Consider the following 17661-nt stretch of genomic DNA (forward strand, 5'->3'; position numbering starts at 1 on the left):
TCTACCACAGTTAATATAGAGATTAACCCCCCACCTAACACAGTTAATATAGAGATTAACCCCCCCACCTACCACAGTTATTATAGAGATTAACCCCCCCACCTACCACAGTTAATATAGAGATTAACCCCCCCACCTACCACAGTTAATATAGAGATTAACCCCCCCACCTACCACAGTTAATATAGAGATTAACCCCCCCACCTACCACAGTTAATATAGAGATTAACCCCCCCACCTACCACAGTTAATATAGAGATTAACCCCCCCACCTACCACAGTTAATATAGAGATTAACCCCCCCACCTACCACAGTTAATATAGAGATTAACCCCCCCACCTACCACAGTTAATATAGAGATTAACCCCCCCACCTACCACAGTTAATATAGAGATTAACCCCCCCACCTACCACAGTTAATATAGAGATTAACCCCCCCACCTACCACAGTTAATATAGAGATTAACCCCCCCACCTACCACAGTTAATATAGAGATTACCCCCCCACCTACCACAGTTAATATAGAGATTAACCCCCCCACCTACCACAGTTAATATAGAGATTAACCCCCCCACCTACCACAGTTAATATAGAGATTAACCCCCCCACCTACCACAGTTAATATAGAGATTAACCCCCCCACCTACCACAGTTAATATAGAGATTACCCCCCCCACCTACCACAGTTAATATAGAGATTAACCCCCCCACCTACCACAGTTAATACAGAGATTAACCCCCCCACCTACCACAGTTAATATAGAGATTAACCCCTCCACCTACCACAGTTAATATAGAGATTAACCCCCCCACCTACCACAGTTAATATAGAGATTAACCCCCCCACCTACCACAGTTAATATAGAGATTAACCCCCCCACCTACCACAGTTAATATAGAGATTAACCCCCCACCTACCAGTTACTATAGAGATTAACCCCCCACCTACCACAGTTAATATAGAGATTAAACCCCCCCAAATACCACAGTTAATATAGAGATTAACCCCCCCACCTACCAGTTAATATAGAGATTAACCCCCCCACCTACCACAGTTAATAAAGGGATTAACCCCCCCACCTACCACAGTTAATATAGAGATTAACCCCCCACCTACCACAGTTAATATAGAGATTAACCCCCCACCTAACACAGTTAATATAGAGATTAACCCCCCCCCAACTACCACAGTTACTATCGAGATTAACCCCCCCCCACCTACCACAGTTACTAGAGAGATTAACCCCCCCACCTACCACAGTTAATATAGAGATTAACCCCCCCACCTACCACAGTTAATATAGAGATTAACCCCCCCACCTACCACAGTTAATATAGAGATTAACCCCCCACCTACCAAAGTTAATATAGAGATTAACCCCCCCCCACCTACCACAGTTAATATAGAGATTAACCCCCCCACCTACCACAGTTAATAGAGATTAACCCCCCACCTACCACAGTTAATATAGAGATTAACCCTCCACCTACCACAGTTAATATCGAGATTAACCCCCCACCTACCACAGTTAATATAGAGATTAACCCCCCCACCTACCACAGTTAATATAGAGATTAACCCTCCACCTACCACAGTTAATATCGAGATTAACCCCCCCACCTACCACAGTTAATATAGAGATTAACCCCCCACCTACCACAGTTAATATAGAGATTAACCCCCCCACCTACCACAGTTATTATAGAGATTAACCCCCCCACCTACCACAGTTAATATCGAGATTAACCCCCCCACCTACCACAGTTAATATAGAGATTAAAGCCCCCCACCTACCACAGTTAATATAGAGATTAACCCCCCCACCTACCACAGTTAATATCGAGATTAACCCCCCCACCTACCACAGTTAATATAGAGATTAACCCCCCACCTGCCACAGTTAATATCGAGATTAACCCCCCCACCTACCACAGTTACTATAGAGATTAACCCCCCCACCTACCACAGTTAATATAGAGATTAACCCCCCCACCTACCACAGTTACTATAGAGATTAACCCCCCCACCTACCACAGTTAATATAGAGATTAACCCCCCCCACCTACCACAGTTAATATAGAGATTAAAGCCCCCCACCTACCACAGTTAATATAGAGATTAAAGCCCCCCACCTACCACAGTTAATATAGAGATTAACCCCCCCACCTACCACAGTTACTATAGAGATTAACCCCCCCCCACCTAACACAGTTAATATAGAGATTAACCCCCCAACTACCACAGTTAATATAGAGATTAACCCCCCCCACCTACCACAGTTAATTTCGAGATTAACCCCCCCACCTACCACAGTTACTATAGAGATTAACCCCCCACCTACCACAGTTAATATAGAGATTAACCCCCCCCACCTACCACAGTTACTATAGAGATTAACCCCCCCACCTACCACAGTTAATATAGAGATTAACCCCCCCCCACCTACCACAGTTACTATAGAGATTAACCCCCCCACCTACCAGAGTTACTATAGAGATTAACCCCCCCACCTACCACAGTTAATATAGAGATTAACCCCCCCCACCTACCACAGTTACTAGAGAGATTAACCCCCCCCACCTACCAAAGTTAATATAGAGATTAACCCCCCCACCTACCACCGTTAATATAGAGATTAACCCCCCACCTACCACAGTTAATATAGAGATTAACCCCCCCACCTACCACAGTTAATATAGAGATTAACCCCCCCACCTACCACAGTTAATATAGAGATTAACCCCCCCCCCCACCTACCACAGTTACTAGAGAGATTAACCCCCCCACCTACCACAGTTAATATAGAGATTAACCCCCACCTACCACAGTTAATATAGAGATTAACCCCCCCCCCCACCTACCACAGTTACTAGAGAGATTAACCCCCCCACCTACCACAGTTAATATAGAGATTAACCCCCCCCACCTAACACAGTTAATATAGAGATTAACCCCCCCACCTACCACAGTTAATATAGAGATTAACCTCCCCCACCTACCACAGTTAATATAGAGATTAACCCCCCCCCCACCTACCACAGTTACTAGAGAGATTAACCCCCCACCTACCACAGTTACTATAGAGATTAACCCCCCCACCTACCACAGTTAATATAGAGATTAACCCCCACCTACCACAGTTAATATAGAGATTAACCCCCCCACCCACCACAGTTAATATAGAGATTAACCCCCCCCCACCTACCACAGTTAATATAGAGATTAACCCCCCCACCTACCACAGTTAATATAGAGATTAACCCCCCACCTACCACAGTTAATATAGAAATTAACCCCCCCACCCACCACAGTTAATATAGAGATTAACCCCCCCACCCACCTACCACAGTTAATATCGAGATTAACCCCCCCACCGACCACAGTTAATATAGAGATTAACCCCCCACCTACCACAGTTAATATAGAGATTAACCCCCCCACCGACCACAGTTAATATAGAGATTAACCCCCCACCTACCACAGTTAATATAGAGATTAACCCCCCCACCTACCACAGTTAATATCGAGATTAACCCCCCCACCTACCACAGTTAATATCGGGATTAACCCCCCACCTACCACAGTTAATATCGAGATTAACCCCCCCACCTACCACAGTTAATATAGAGATTAACCCCCCCACCTACCACAGTTAATATCGGATTAACCCCCCACCTACCACAGTTAATATCGAGATTAACCCCCCCCACCTACCACAGTTAATATAGAGATTAACCCCCCCACTTACCACAGTTAATATAGAGATTAACCCCCACCTACCACAGTTAATATAGAGATTAACCCCCCCACCTACCACAGTTAATATAGAGATTAACCCCCCCACTTACCACAGTTAATATAGAGATTAACCCCCCCACCTACCACAGTTAATATAGAGATTAACCCCCCACCTACCACAGTTAATATAGAGATTAACTCCCCCACCCACCACAGTTAATATAGAGATTAACCCCCGCACCTACCACAGTTAATATAGAGATTAACCCCCCCACCTACCACAGTTAATATAGAGATTAACCCCCCACCTAACACAGTTAATATAGAGATTAACCCCCCCACCTACCACAGTTAATATAGAGATTAACTCCCCCACCTACCACAGTTAATATAGAGATTAACCCCCGCACCTACCACAGTTAATATAGAGATTAACCCCCCCACCTACCACAGTTAATATAGAGATTAACCCCCCCACCTACCACAGTTAATATAGAGATTAACCCCCCCCCCACATACCACAGTTAATATAGAGATTAACCCCCCCACCTAACACAGTTAATATAGAGATTAACCCCCCCACCTACCACAGTTAATATCGAGATTAACCCCCCCACCTACCACAGTTAATATAGAGATTAACCCCCCCACCTAACACAGTTAATATAGAGATTAACCCCCCACCTACCACAGTTAATATAGAGATTAACCCCCCCACCTAACACAGTTAATATAGAGATTAACCCCCCCACCTACCACAGTTAATATAGAGATTAACCCCCCCCACCTACCACAGTTAATATCGAGATTAACCCCCCCACCTAACACAGTTAATATAGAGATTAACCCCCCCCCCACCTACCACAGTTACTATAGAGATTAACCCCCCCACCTACCACAGTTAATATAGAGATTAACCCCCCCACCTACCACAGTTAATATAGAGATTAACCCCCCCACCTACCACAGTTAATATCGAGATTAACCCCCCACCTACCACAGTTAATATAGAGATTAACCCCCCCACCTACCACAGTTAATATAGAGATTAACCCCCCCACCTACCACAGTTAATATAGAGATTCACCCCCACCTACCACAGTTAATATAGAGATTACCCCCCCCCACTTACCACAGTTAATATAGAGATTAACCCTCCACCTACCACTGTAAATATAGAGATTAACCCCCCCACCTACCACAGTTAATATAGAGATTAACCCCCCCACCTACCAGTTAATATAGAGATTAACCCCCCCACCTACCACAGTTAATAAAGGGATTAACCCCCCCACCTACCACAGTTAATATAGAGATTAACCCCCCACCTACCACAGTTAATATAGAGATTAACCCCCCACCTACCACAGTTAATATAGAGATTAACCCCCCACCTACCACAGTTAATATAGAGATTAACCCCCCCCCCAACTACCACAGTTACTATCGAGATTAACCCCCCCACCTACCACAGTTACTAGAGAGATTAACCCCCCCACCTACCACAGTTAATATAGGGATTAACCCCCCCACCTACCACAGTTAATATAGAGATTAACCCCCCACCTACCACAGTTAATATAGAGATTAACCCCCCCCCCACCTACCACAGTTAATATAGAGATTAACACCCCCACCTACCACAGTTAATATAGAGATTAACCCCCCCACCTACCACAGTTAATATAGAGATTAACCCCCCCACCTACCACAGTTAATATAGAGATTAACCCCCCCACCTACAACAGTTAATATAGAGATTAACCCCCCCACCTACCACAGTTATTATAGAGATTAACCCCCCCACCTACCACAGTTAATATCGAGATTAACCCCCCCACCTACCACAGTTAATATAGAGATTAAAGCCCCCCACCTACCACAGTTAATATAGAGATTAACCCCCCCACCTACCACAGTTAATATAGAGATTAAAGCCCCCCACCTACCACAGTTAATATCGAGATTAACCCCCCCACCTACCACAGTTAATATCGAGATTAACCCCCCACCTACCACAGTTAATATAGAGATTAACCCCCCCACCTGCCACAGTTAATATCGAGATTAACCCCCCCACCTACCACAGTTACTATAGAGATTAACCCCCCACCTACCACAGTTAATATAGAGATTAACCCCCCCACCTACCACAGTTACTATAGAGATTAACCCCCCCACCTACCACAGTTAATATAGAGATTAACCCCCCCACCTACCACAGTTAATATAGTGATTAAAGCCCCCCACCTACCACAGTTAATATAGAGATTAACCCCCCCACCTACCACAGTTAATATCGAGATTAACCCCCCCACCTACCACAGTTAATATAGAGATTAACCCCCCCCACCTACCACAGTTAATATAGAGATTAACCCCCCCACCTACCACAGTTACTATAGAGATTAACCCCCCCACCTACCACAGTTAATATAGAGATTAACCCCCCCACCTACCACAGTTACTATAGAGATTAACCCCCCCCACCTACCACAGTTAATATAGAGATTAACCCCCCCCACCTACCACAGTTACTATAGAGATTAACCCCCCCACCTACCACAGTTACTATAGAGATTAACCCCCCCACCTACCACAGTTAATATAGAGATTAACCCCCCCACCTACCACAGTTACTGGAGAGATTAACCCCCCCACCTACCAAAGTTAATATAGAGATTAACCCCCCCACCTACCACCGTTAATATAGAGATTAACCCCCCCCACCTACCACAGTTAATATAGAGATTAACCCCCCCACCTACCACAGTTAATATAGAGATTAACCCCCCCACCTACCACAGTTAATATAGAGATTAACCCCCCCCCACCTACCACAGTTACTGGAGAGATTAACCCCCCCACCTACCACAGTTAATATAGAGATTAACCCCCCCACCTACCACAGTTAATATAGAGATTAACCCCCCACCTACCACAGTTAATATAGAGATTAACCCCCCCCCCCCCTACCACAGTTACTAGAGAGATTAACCCCCCCACCTACCACAGTTAATATAGAGATTAACCCCCCCCCACCTAACACAGTTAATATAGAGATTAACCCCCCCACCTACCACAGTTAATATAGAGATTAACCTCCCCCACCTACCACAGTTAATATAGAGATTAACCCCCCCCCACCTACCACAGTTACTAGAGAGATTAACCCCCCACCTACCACAGTTACTATAGAGATTAACCCCCCCACCTACCACAGCTAATATAGAGATTAACCCCCCACCTACCACAGTTAATATAGAGATTAACCCCCCCACCCACCACAGTTAATATAGAGATTAACCCCCCCCACCTACCACAGTTAATATAGAGATTAACCCCCCCCACCTACCACAGTTAATATAGAGATTAACCCCCCACCTACCACAGTTAATATAGAAATTAACCCCCCACCCACCACAGTTAATATAGAGATTAACCCCCCCACTTACCACAGTTAATATAGAGATTAACCCCCCACCTACCACAGTTAATATTGAGATTAACCCCCCCCACCTACCACAGTTAATATAGAGATTAACCCCCCCACCGACCACAGTTAATATAGAGATTAACCCCCACCTACCACAGTTAATATAGAGATTAACCCCCCACCTACCACAGTTAATATAGAGATTAACCCCCCCACCTACCACAGTTAATATAGAGATTAACCCCCCACCTACGACAGTTAATAGAGAGATTAACCCCCCCCCACCTACCACAGTTAATATAGAGATTAACCCCCCCCCACCTACCACAGTTAATATAGAGATTAACTCCCCCACCTACCACAGTTAATATAGAGATTAACCCCCCCACCTACCACAGTTAATATAGAGATTAACCCCCCACCTACCACAGTTAATATAGAGATTAACCCCCCCCCCACCAACCACAGTTAATATAGAGATTAACCCCCCACCTACCACAGTTAATATAGAGATTAACCCCCCCACCGACCACAGTTAATATAGAGATTAACCCCCACCCACCTACCACCGTTAATATCGAGATTAACCCCCCCACCTACCACAGTTAATATAGAGATTAACCCCCCCCCACCAACCACAGTTAATATAGAGATTAACCGCCCCCCCCAACCACAGTTAATATAGAGATTAACCCCCCACCTACCACAGTTAATATAGAGATTAACCCCCCCCCACCAACCACAGTTAATATAGAGATTAACCCCCCATCTACCACAGTTAATATCGAGATTAAACCCCCCACCTACCACCGTTAATATCGAGATTAACCCCCCCACCTACCACAGTTAATATAGAGATTAACCCCCCCCCCAGCAACCACAGTTAATATAGAGATTAACCCCCCCCCCACCAACCACAGTTAATATAGAGATTAAGCCCCCATCTACCACAGTTAATATCGAGATTAACCCCCCCCACCTACCACCGTTAATATCGAGATTAACCCCCCCGCCTACCAGTTAATATAGAGATTAACCCCCCCCACCTACCACAGTTAATATAGAGATTAAACCCCCCCCCACCTGCCACAGTTAATATAGAGATTAACCCCCCACCTACCACAGTTACTATAGAGATTAAACCCCCCCCCACCTACCACAGTTAATATAGAGATTAACCCCCCCACCTACCACAGTTAATATAGAGATTAACCCCCCCACCTACCACAGTTAATATAGAGATTAACCCCCCCACCTACCACAGTTAATATAGAGATTAACCCCCCACCTACCACAGTTACTATAGAGATTAACCCCCCCACCTACCACAGTTAATATAGAGATTAACCCCCCCACCTACCACAGTTAATATAGAGATTAACCCCCCACCTACCACAGTTAATATAGAGATTAACCTCCCCACCTACCACAGTTAATATAGAGATTAACCCCCCCCACCTACCACAGTTAATATAGAGATTAACCCCCCCACCTACCACAGTTAATATAGAGATTAACCCCCCCCCCACCTACCACAGTTAATATAGAGAATAACCCCCCCACCTACCACAGTTAATATAGAGATTAACCTCCCCACCTACCACAGTTAATATAGAGATTAACCTCCCCACCTACCACAGTTAATATAGAGATTAACCCTCCCACCTACCACAGTTAATATAGAGATTAACCCCCCCACCTACCACAGTTACTATAGAGATTAACCCCCCCCCACCTACCACAGTTAATATAGAGATTAACCCCCCCACCTACCACAGTTAATATAGAGATTAACCTCCCCACCTACCACAGTTAATATAGAGATTAACCCCCCCACCTACCACAGTTAATATAGAGATTAACCTCCCCACCTACCACAGTTAATATAGAGATTAACCCCCCACCTACCACAGTTAATATAGAGATTAACCCCCCACCTACCACAGTTAATATAGAGATTACCCCCCCACCTACCACAGTTAATATAGAGATTAACCCCCCCACCTACCACAGTTAATATAGAGATTAACCTCCCCAACTACCACAGTTAATATAGAGATTAACCCCCCCACCTACCACAGTTAATATAGAGATTAACCCCCCACCTACCACAGTTAATATAGAGATTAACCCCCCCACCTACCACAGTTAATATAGAGAATAACCCCCCACCTACCACAGTTAATATAGAGATTAGCCCCCCACCTACCACAGTTAATATAGAGATTAACCCCCCCACCTACCACAGTTAATATAGAGATTACCCCCCCCACCTACCACAGTTAATATAGAGATTAACCCCCCCACCTACCACAGTTACTATAGAGATTAACCTCCCCACCTACCACAGTTAATATAGAGATTAACCCCCCCACCTACCACAGTTACTATAGAGATTAACCTCCCCACCTACCACAGTTAATATAGAGATTAACCCCCCCACCTACCACAGTTACTATAGAGATTAACCTCCCCACCTACCACAGTTAATATAGAGATTAACCCCCCCACCTACCACAGTTACTATAGAGATTAACCTCCCCACCTACCACAGTTAATATAGAGATTAACCCCCCCACCTACCACAGTTAATATAGAGATTAACCCCCCACCTACCACAGTTAATATAGAGATTAACCCCCCACCTACCACAGTTAATATAGAGATTAACCCCCCCCCACCTACCACAGTTAATATAGAGATTAACCCCCCCACCTACCACAGTTAATATAGAGATTAACCCCCCCACCTACCACAGTTAATTTAGAGATTAACCCCCCCCCACCTACCACAGTTAATATAGAGATTAACCCCCCCACCTACCACAGTTAATATAGAGATTAACCCCCCCACCTACCACAGTTAATATAGAGATTAACCCCCCACCTACCACAGTTAATATAGAGATTAACCCCCCCCACCTACCACAGTTAATATAGAGATTAACCCCCCACCTACCACAGTTAATATAGAGATTAACCCCCCCACCTACCACAGTTAATATAGAGATTAACCACCCCCCCCACCTACCACAGTTAATATAGAGAATAACCCCCCCCACCTACCACAGTTAACATAGAGATGAACCCCCCACCTACCACAGTTAATATAGAGATTAACCCCCCACCTACCACAGTTAATATAGAGATTAACCTCCCCACCTACCACAGTTAATATAGAGATTAACCTCCCCACCTACCACAGTTAATATAGAGATTAACCCCCCCACCTACCACAGTTAATATAGAGATTAACCTCCCCACCTACCACAGTTAATATAGAGATTAACGCCCCCACCTACCACAGTTAATATAGAGATTAACCCCCCCACCTACCACAGTTAATATAGAGATTAACCTCCCCACCTACCACAGTTAATATAGAGATTAACGCCCCCACCTACCACAGTTAATATAGAGATTAACCCCCCCACCTACCACAGTTAATATAGAGATTAACCCCCCCACCTACCACAGTTAATATAGAGATTAACCCCCCCACCTACCACAGTTAATATAGAGATTAACCTCCCCACCTACCACAGTTAATATAGAGATTAACGCCCCCACCTACCACAGTTAATATAGAGATTAACCCCCCCCACCTACCACAGTTAATATAGAGATTAACCCCCCACCTACCACAGTTAATATAGAGATTAACCCCCCCACCTACCACAGTTAATATAGAGATTAACCCCCCCACCTACCACAGTTAATATAGAGATTAACCTCCCCACCTACCACAGTTAATATAGACATTAACCCCCCCCCACCTACCACAGTTACTAAAGAGATTAACCCCCCCCCCACCTACCACAGTTAATATAGAGATTAACCCCCCCCACCTACCACAGTTACTACAGAGATTAACCCCCACCTACCACAGTTAATATAGAGATTAACCCCCACCTACCACAGTTAATAAAGAGATTAACCCCCACCTACCACAGTTAATATAGAGATTAACCCCCCACCTACCACAGTTAATATAGAGATTAACCCCCCCACATACCACAGTTAATATAGAGATTAACCCCCCCCCACCTACCACAGTTAATATAGAGATTAACCCCCCCACCTACCACAGTTAATATAGAGATTAACCCCCCCCCCCCACCTACCACAGTTACTATAGAGATTAACCCCCCCCACCTACCACAGTTAATATAGAGATTAACCCCCCCCACCTACCACAGTTACTATAGAGATTAACCCCCCACCTACCACAGTTAATATAGAGATTAACCCCCCCCCACCTACCACAGTTAATATAGAGATTAACCCCGCCCACCTACCACAGTTAATATAGAGATTAACCCCCCACCTACCACAGTTAATATAGAGATTAACCCCCCCACCTACCACAGTTACTATAGAGATTAACCCCCCCACCTACCACAGTTAATATAGAGATTAACCTCCCCACCTACCACAGTTAATATAGAGATTAACGCCCCCCCCACCTACCACAGTTACTATAGAGATTAACCTCCCCACCTACCACAGTTACTATACAGATTAACCCCCCCCACCTACCATAGTTAATATAGAGATTAACCCCCCCCCACCTACCACAGTTAATATAGAGATTAGCCCCCCACCTACCACAGTTACTAAAGAGATTAACCCCCCCCCACCTACCACAGTTAATATAGAGATTAACCCCCCCACCTTCCACAGTTACTACAGAGATTAACCCCCCCACCTACCACAGTTAATATAGAGATTAACCCCCCCCACCTACCACAGTTAATATAGAGATTAACCCTCCCCACCTACCACAGTTAATATAGAGATTAACCCCCCCACCTACCACAGTTAATATACAGATTAACCCCCCCCCACCTACCACAGTTACTATAGAGATTAACCCCCCCACCTACCACAGTTAATATAGAGATTAACCCCCCCCCCACCTACCACAGTTAATATAGAGATTAACCCCCCCCCACCTACCACAGTTAATATAGAGATTAACCCCCCACACCTACCACAGTTACTATAGAGATTAACCACCCCACCTACCAAAGTTAATATAGAGATTAACCCCCCCCCCCCACCTACCACAGTTAATATAGAGATTAACCCCCCCACCTACCACAGTTAATATAGAGATTACCCCCCCCCACCTCCCACAGTTAATATAGAGATTAACCCCCCCCACCTACCGCAGTTACTATAGAGATTAACCCCCCCACCTACCACAGTTAATATAGAGATTAACCCCCCCACCTACCACAGTTAATATAGAGATTAACCCCCCCACCTACCACAGTTAATATAGAGATTAACCTCCCCACCTACCACAGTTAATATAGAGATTAACGCCCCCACCTACCACAGTTAATATAGAGATTAAACCCCCCCCACCTACCACAGTTAATATAGAGATTAACCCCCCCACCTACCACAGTTAATATAGAGATTAACCCCCCCACCTACCACAGTTAATATAGAGATTAACCCCCCCACCTACCACAGTTAATATAGAGATTAACCTCCCCACCTACCACAGTTAATATAGACATTAACCCCCCCACCTACCACAGTTACTAAAGAGATTAACCCCCCCCCCACCTACCACAGTTAATATAGAGATTAACCCCCCCCACCTACCACAGTTACTATAGAGATTAACCCCCCACCTACCACAGTTAATATAGAGATTAACCCCCCACCTACCACAGTTAATAAAGAGATTAACCCCCCACCTACCACAGTTAATATAGAGATTAACCCCCCCACATACCACAGTTCATATAGAGATTAACCCCCCGCCCCACCTACCACAGTTAATATAGAGATTAACCCCCCCACCTACCACAGTTAATATAGAGATTAACCCCCCCCCCCCACCTACCACAGTTACTATAGAGATTAACCCCCCCCACCTACCACAGTTAATATAGAGATTAACCCCCCCCACCTACCACAGTTACTATAGAGATTAACCCCCCACCTACCACTGTTAATATAGAGATTAACCCCCCCCCCCACCTACCACAGTTAATATAGAGATTAACCCCCCCCACCTACCACAGTTAATATAGAGATTAACCCCCCCACCTACCACAGTTAATATAGAGATTAACCCCCCCCCCACCTACCACAGTTACTATAGAGATTAACCCCCCACCTACCACAGTTAATATAGAGATTAACCTCCCCACCTACCACAGTTAATATAGAGATTAACGCCCCCCCCCCACGAACCACAGTTACTATAGAGATTAACCTCCCCACCTACCACAGTTACTATAGAGATTAACTCCCCCCATCTACCACAGTTAATATAGAGATTAACCCCCCCCACCTACCACAGTTAATATAGAGATTAGCCCCCCACCTACCACAGTTACTAAAGAGATTAACCCCCCCCCACCTACCACAGTTAATATAGAGATTAACCCCCCCACCTACCACAGTTACTACAGAGATTAACCCCCCCACCTACCACAGTTAATATAGAGATTAACCCCCCCCACCTACCACAGTTAATATAGAGATTAACCCTCCCCACCTACCACAGTTAATATAGAGATTAACCCCCCCCACCTACCACAGTTAATATAGAGATTAACCCCCCCCACCTACCACAGTTACTATAGAGATTAACCCCCCCACCTACCACAGTTAATATAGAGATTAACCCCCCCCACCTACCACAGTTAATATAGAGATTAACCCCCCCCACCTACCACAGTTAATATAGAGATTAACCCCCCACACCTACCACAGTTACTATAGAGATTAACCACCCCACCTACCAAAGTTAATATAGAGATTAACCCCCCCCACCTACCACAGTTACTAAAGAGATTAACCCCCCCCCCACCTACCACAGTTAATATAGAGATTAACCCCCCCACCTACCACAGTTAATATAGAGATTAAACCCCCCCACCTACCACAGTTAATATAGAGATTAACCCCCCCACCTACCACAGTTAATATAGAGATTAACCCCCCCACCTACCACAGTTAATATAGAGATTAACCCCCCCACCTACCACAGTTATTATAGAGATTAACCCCCCCACCTACCACAGTTATTATAGAGATTAACCCCCCCACCTACCACAGTTATTATAGAGATTAACCCCCCCACCTACCACAGTTAATATAGAGATTATCCCCCCCACCTACCACAGTTAATATAGAGATTAACCCCCCCACCTACCACAGTTATTATAGAGATTAACCCCCCCACCTACCACAGTTAATATAGAGATTAACCCCCCCACCTACCACAGTTATTATAGAGATTAACCCCCCCACCTACCACAGTTAATATAGAGATTAACCCCCCATCTACCACAGTTATTATAGAGATTAACACCCCCCCACCTACCACAGTTAATATTGAGATTAACCCCCCCACCTACCACAGTTAATATAGAGATTAACCCCCCCACCTACCACAGTTACTATAGAGATTAACCCCCCCCCCACCTACCACAGTTAATATAGAGATTAACCCCCCCACCTACCACAGTTAATATCGAGATTAACCCCCCCACCTACCACAGTTACTATAGAGATTAACCCCCCCCCACCTACCACAGTTAATATAGAGATTAACCCCCCCACCTACCACAGTTAATATAGAGATTAACCCCCCCCACCTACCACAGTTAATATAGAGATTAACCCCCCCACCTACCACAGTTACTATAGAGATTAACCCCCCCCCCACCTACCACAGTTAATATTGAGATTAACCCCCCCACCTACCACAGTTCATATAGAGATTAACCCCCCCACCTACCACAGTTAATATTGAGATTAACCCCCCCACCTACCACAGTTAATATAGAGATTAACCCCCCACCTACCACAGTTAATATAGATATTAACCCCCCACCTACCACAGTTAATATTGAGATTAACCCCCCCACCTACCACAGTTAATATAGATATTAACTCCCCACCTACCACAGTTAATATAGAGATTAACCCCCCACCTACCACAGTTAATATTGAGATTAACCCCCCCACCTACCACAGTTAATATTGAGATTAACCCCCCCACCTACCACAGTTAATATAAAGATTAACCCCCCACCTACCACAGTTAATATTGAGATTAACCCCCCCACCTACCACAGTTAATATTGAGATTAACCCCCCCACCGACCACAGTTAATATAGAGATTAACCCCCCACCTACCACAGTTAATATAGAGATTAACCACCCACCTACCACAGTTAATGTAGAGATTAACCCCCCCCCCCACCTACCACAGTTAATATAGAGATTAACCACCCACCTACCACAGGTAATGTAGAGATTAACCCCCCCCACCTACCACAGTTACTATAGAGATTAACCCCCCACCTACCACAGTTAATATAGAGATTAACCCCCCCCACCTACCACAGTTAATATAGAGATTAACCCCCCCCCACCTACCACAGTTAATATAGAGATTAACCCCCCACCTACCACAGTTAATATCGAGATTAACCCCCCACCTACCACAGTTAATATAGAGATTAACCCCCCCACCTACCACAGTTAATATAGAGATTAACCCCCCCACCTACCACAGTTAATATAGATATTAACCCCCCACCTACCACAGTTAATATAGAGATTAACCCCCCCACCTACCACAGTTAATATAGAGATTAGCCCCCCCCACCTACCACAGTTAATATAGAGATTAACCCCCCCCACCTACCACAGTTAATATAGAGATTAACCCCCCCACCTACCACAGTTAATATAGAGATTAACCCCCCACCTACCACAGTTAATATAGAGATTAACCACCCACCTACCACAGTTAATGTAGAGATTAACCCCCCCCCACCTACCACAGTTAATATAGAGATTAACCCCCCCACCTACCACAGTTAATATAGTGATTAACCCCCCCCCACCTACCACAGTTAATATAGAGATTAACCCCCCCCACACCTGCCACAGTTAATATAGAGATTAACCCCCCCCCCACCTACCACAGTTAATATAGAGATTAACCCCCCACCTACCACAGTTAATATCGAGATTAACCCCCCACCTACCACAGTTAATATAGAGATTAACCCCCCCACCTACCACAGTTAATATAGAGATTAACCCCCCCACCTACCACAGTTAATATAGATATTAACCCCCCACCTACCACAGTTAATATAGAGATTAACCCCCCCACCTACCACAGTTAATATAGAGATTAGCCCCCCCCCACCTACCACAGTTAATATAGAGATTAACCCCCCCCACCTACCACAGTTAATATAGAGATTAACCCCCCCACCTACCACAGTTAATATAGAGATTAACCCCCCACCTACCACAGTTAATATAGAGATTAACCACCCACCTACCACAGTTAATGTAGAGATTAACCCCCCCCACCTACCACAGTTAATATAGAGATTAACCCCCCCACCTACCACAGTTAATATAGTGATTAACCCCCCCCCACCTACCACAGTTAATATAGAGATTAACCCCCCCCCACACCTGCCACAGTTAATATAGAGATTAACCCCCCCACCTACCACAGTTAATATAGAGATTAACCCCCCCCCCACCTACCACAGTTAATATAGAGATTAACCCCCCCACCTACCACAGTTACTAAAGAGATTAACCCCCCCCACCTACAACCGTTAATATCGAGATTAACCCCCCCACCTACCACAGTTAATATAGAGATTAACCCCCCCACCTACCACAGTTAATATAGAGATTAACCCCCCCCCCCCACCTACCACAGTTAATATAGAGATTAACACCCCCCCAACGACCACAGTTTCTATAGAGATTAACCCCCCCCCCCACCTACCACAGTTAATATAGAGATTAATCCCCCACCTACCCCAGTTAATATAGAGATTAACCCCCCCCACCTACCACAGTTAATATAGAGATTAACCCCCCCCACCTACCACAGTTAATATAGAGATTAACCCCCCCACCTACCACAGTTAATATAGAGATTAACCCCCCCACCTACCACAGTTAATATAGAGATTAACCCCCCACCTACCACAGTTAATATAGAGATTAAACCCCCCACCTACCACAGTTAATATAGAGATTAACCCTCCACCTACAACAGTTAATATAGAGATTAACCCCCCCACCTACCACAGTTAATACAGAGATTAACACCCCACCCCCACCTGCCACAGTCAATATAGAGATTAACCCCCCCACCTACCACAGTTAATATAGTGATTAACCCCCCCCCACCTACCACAGTTAATATAGAGATTAACCCCCCCCACACCTGCCACAGTTAATATAGAGATTAACCCCCCCACCTACCACAGTTAATATAGAGATTAACCCCCCCCCCACCTACCACAGTTAATATAGAGATTAACCCCCCCACCTACCACAGTTACTAAAGAGATTAACCCCCCCCACCTACAACCGTTAATATCGAGATTAACCCCCCCACCTACCACAGTTAATATAGAGATTAACCCCCCCACCTACCACAGTTAATATAGAGATTAACC

Source organism: Heterodontus francisci, unplaced genomic scaffold (genome assembly GCF_036365525.1).
Source record: "Heterodontus francisci isolate sHetFra1 unplaced genomic scaffold, sHetFra1.hap1 HAP1_SCAFFOLD_849, whole genome shotgun sequence".
NCBI lineage: Eukaryota > Metazoa > Chordata > Chondrichthyes > Heterodontiformes > Heterodontidae > Heterodontus > Heterodontus francisci.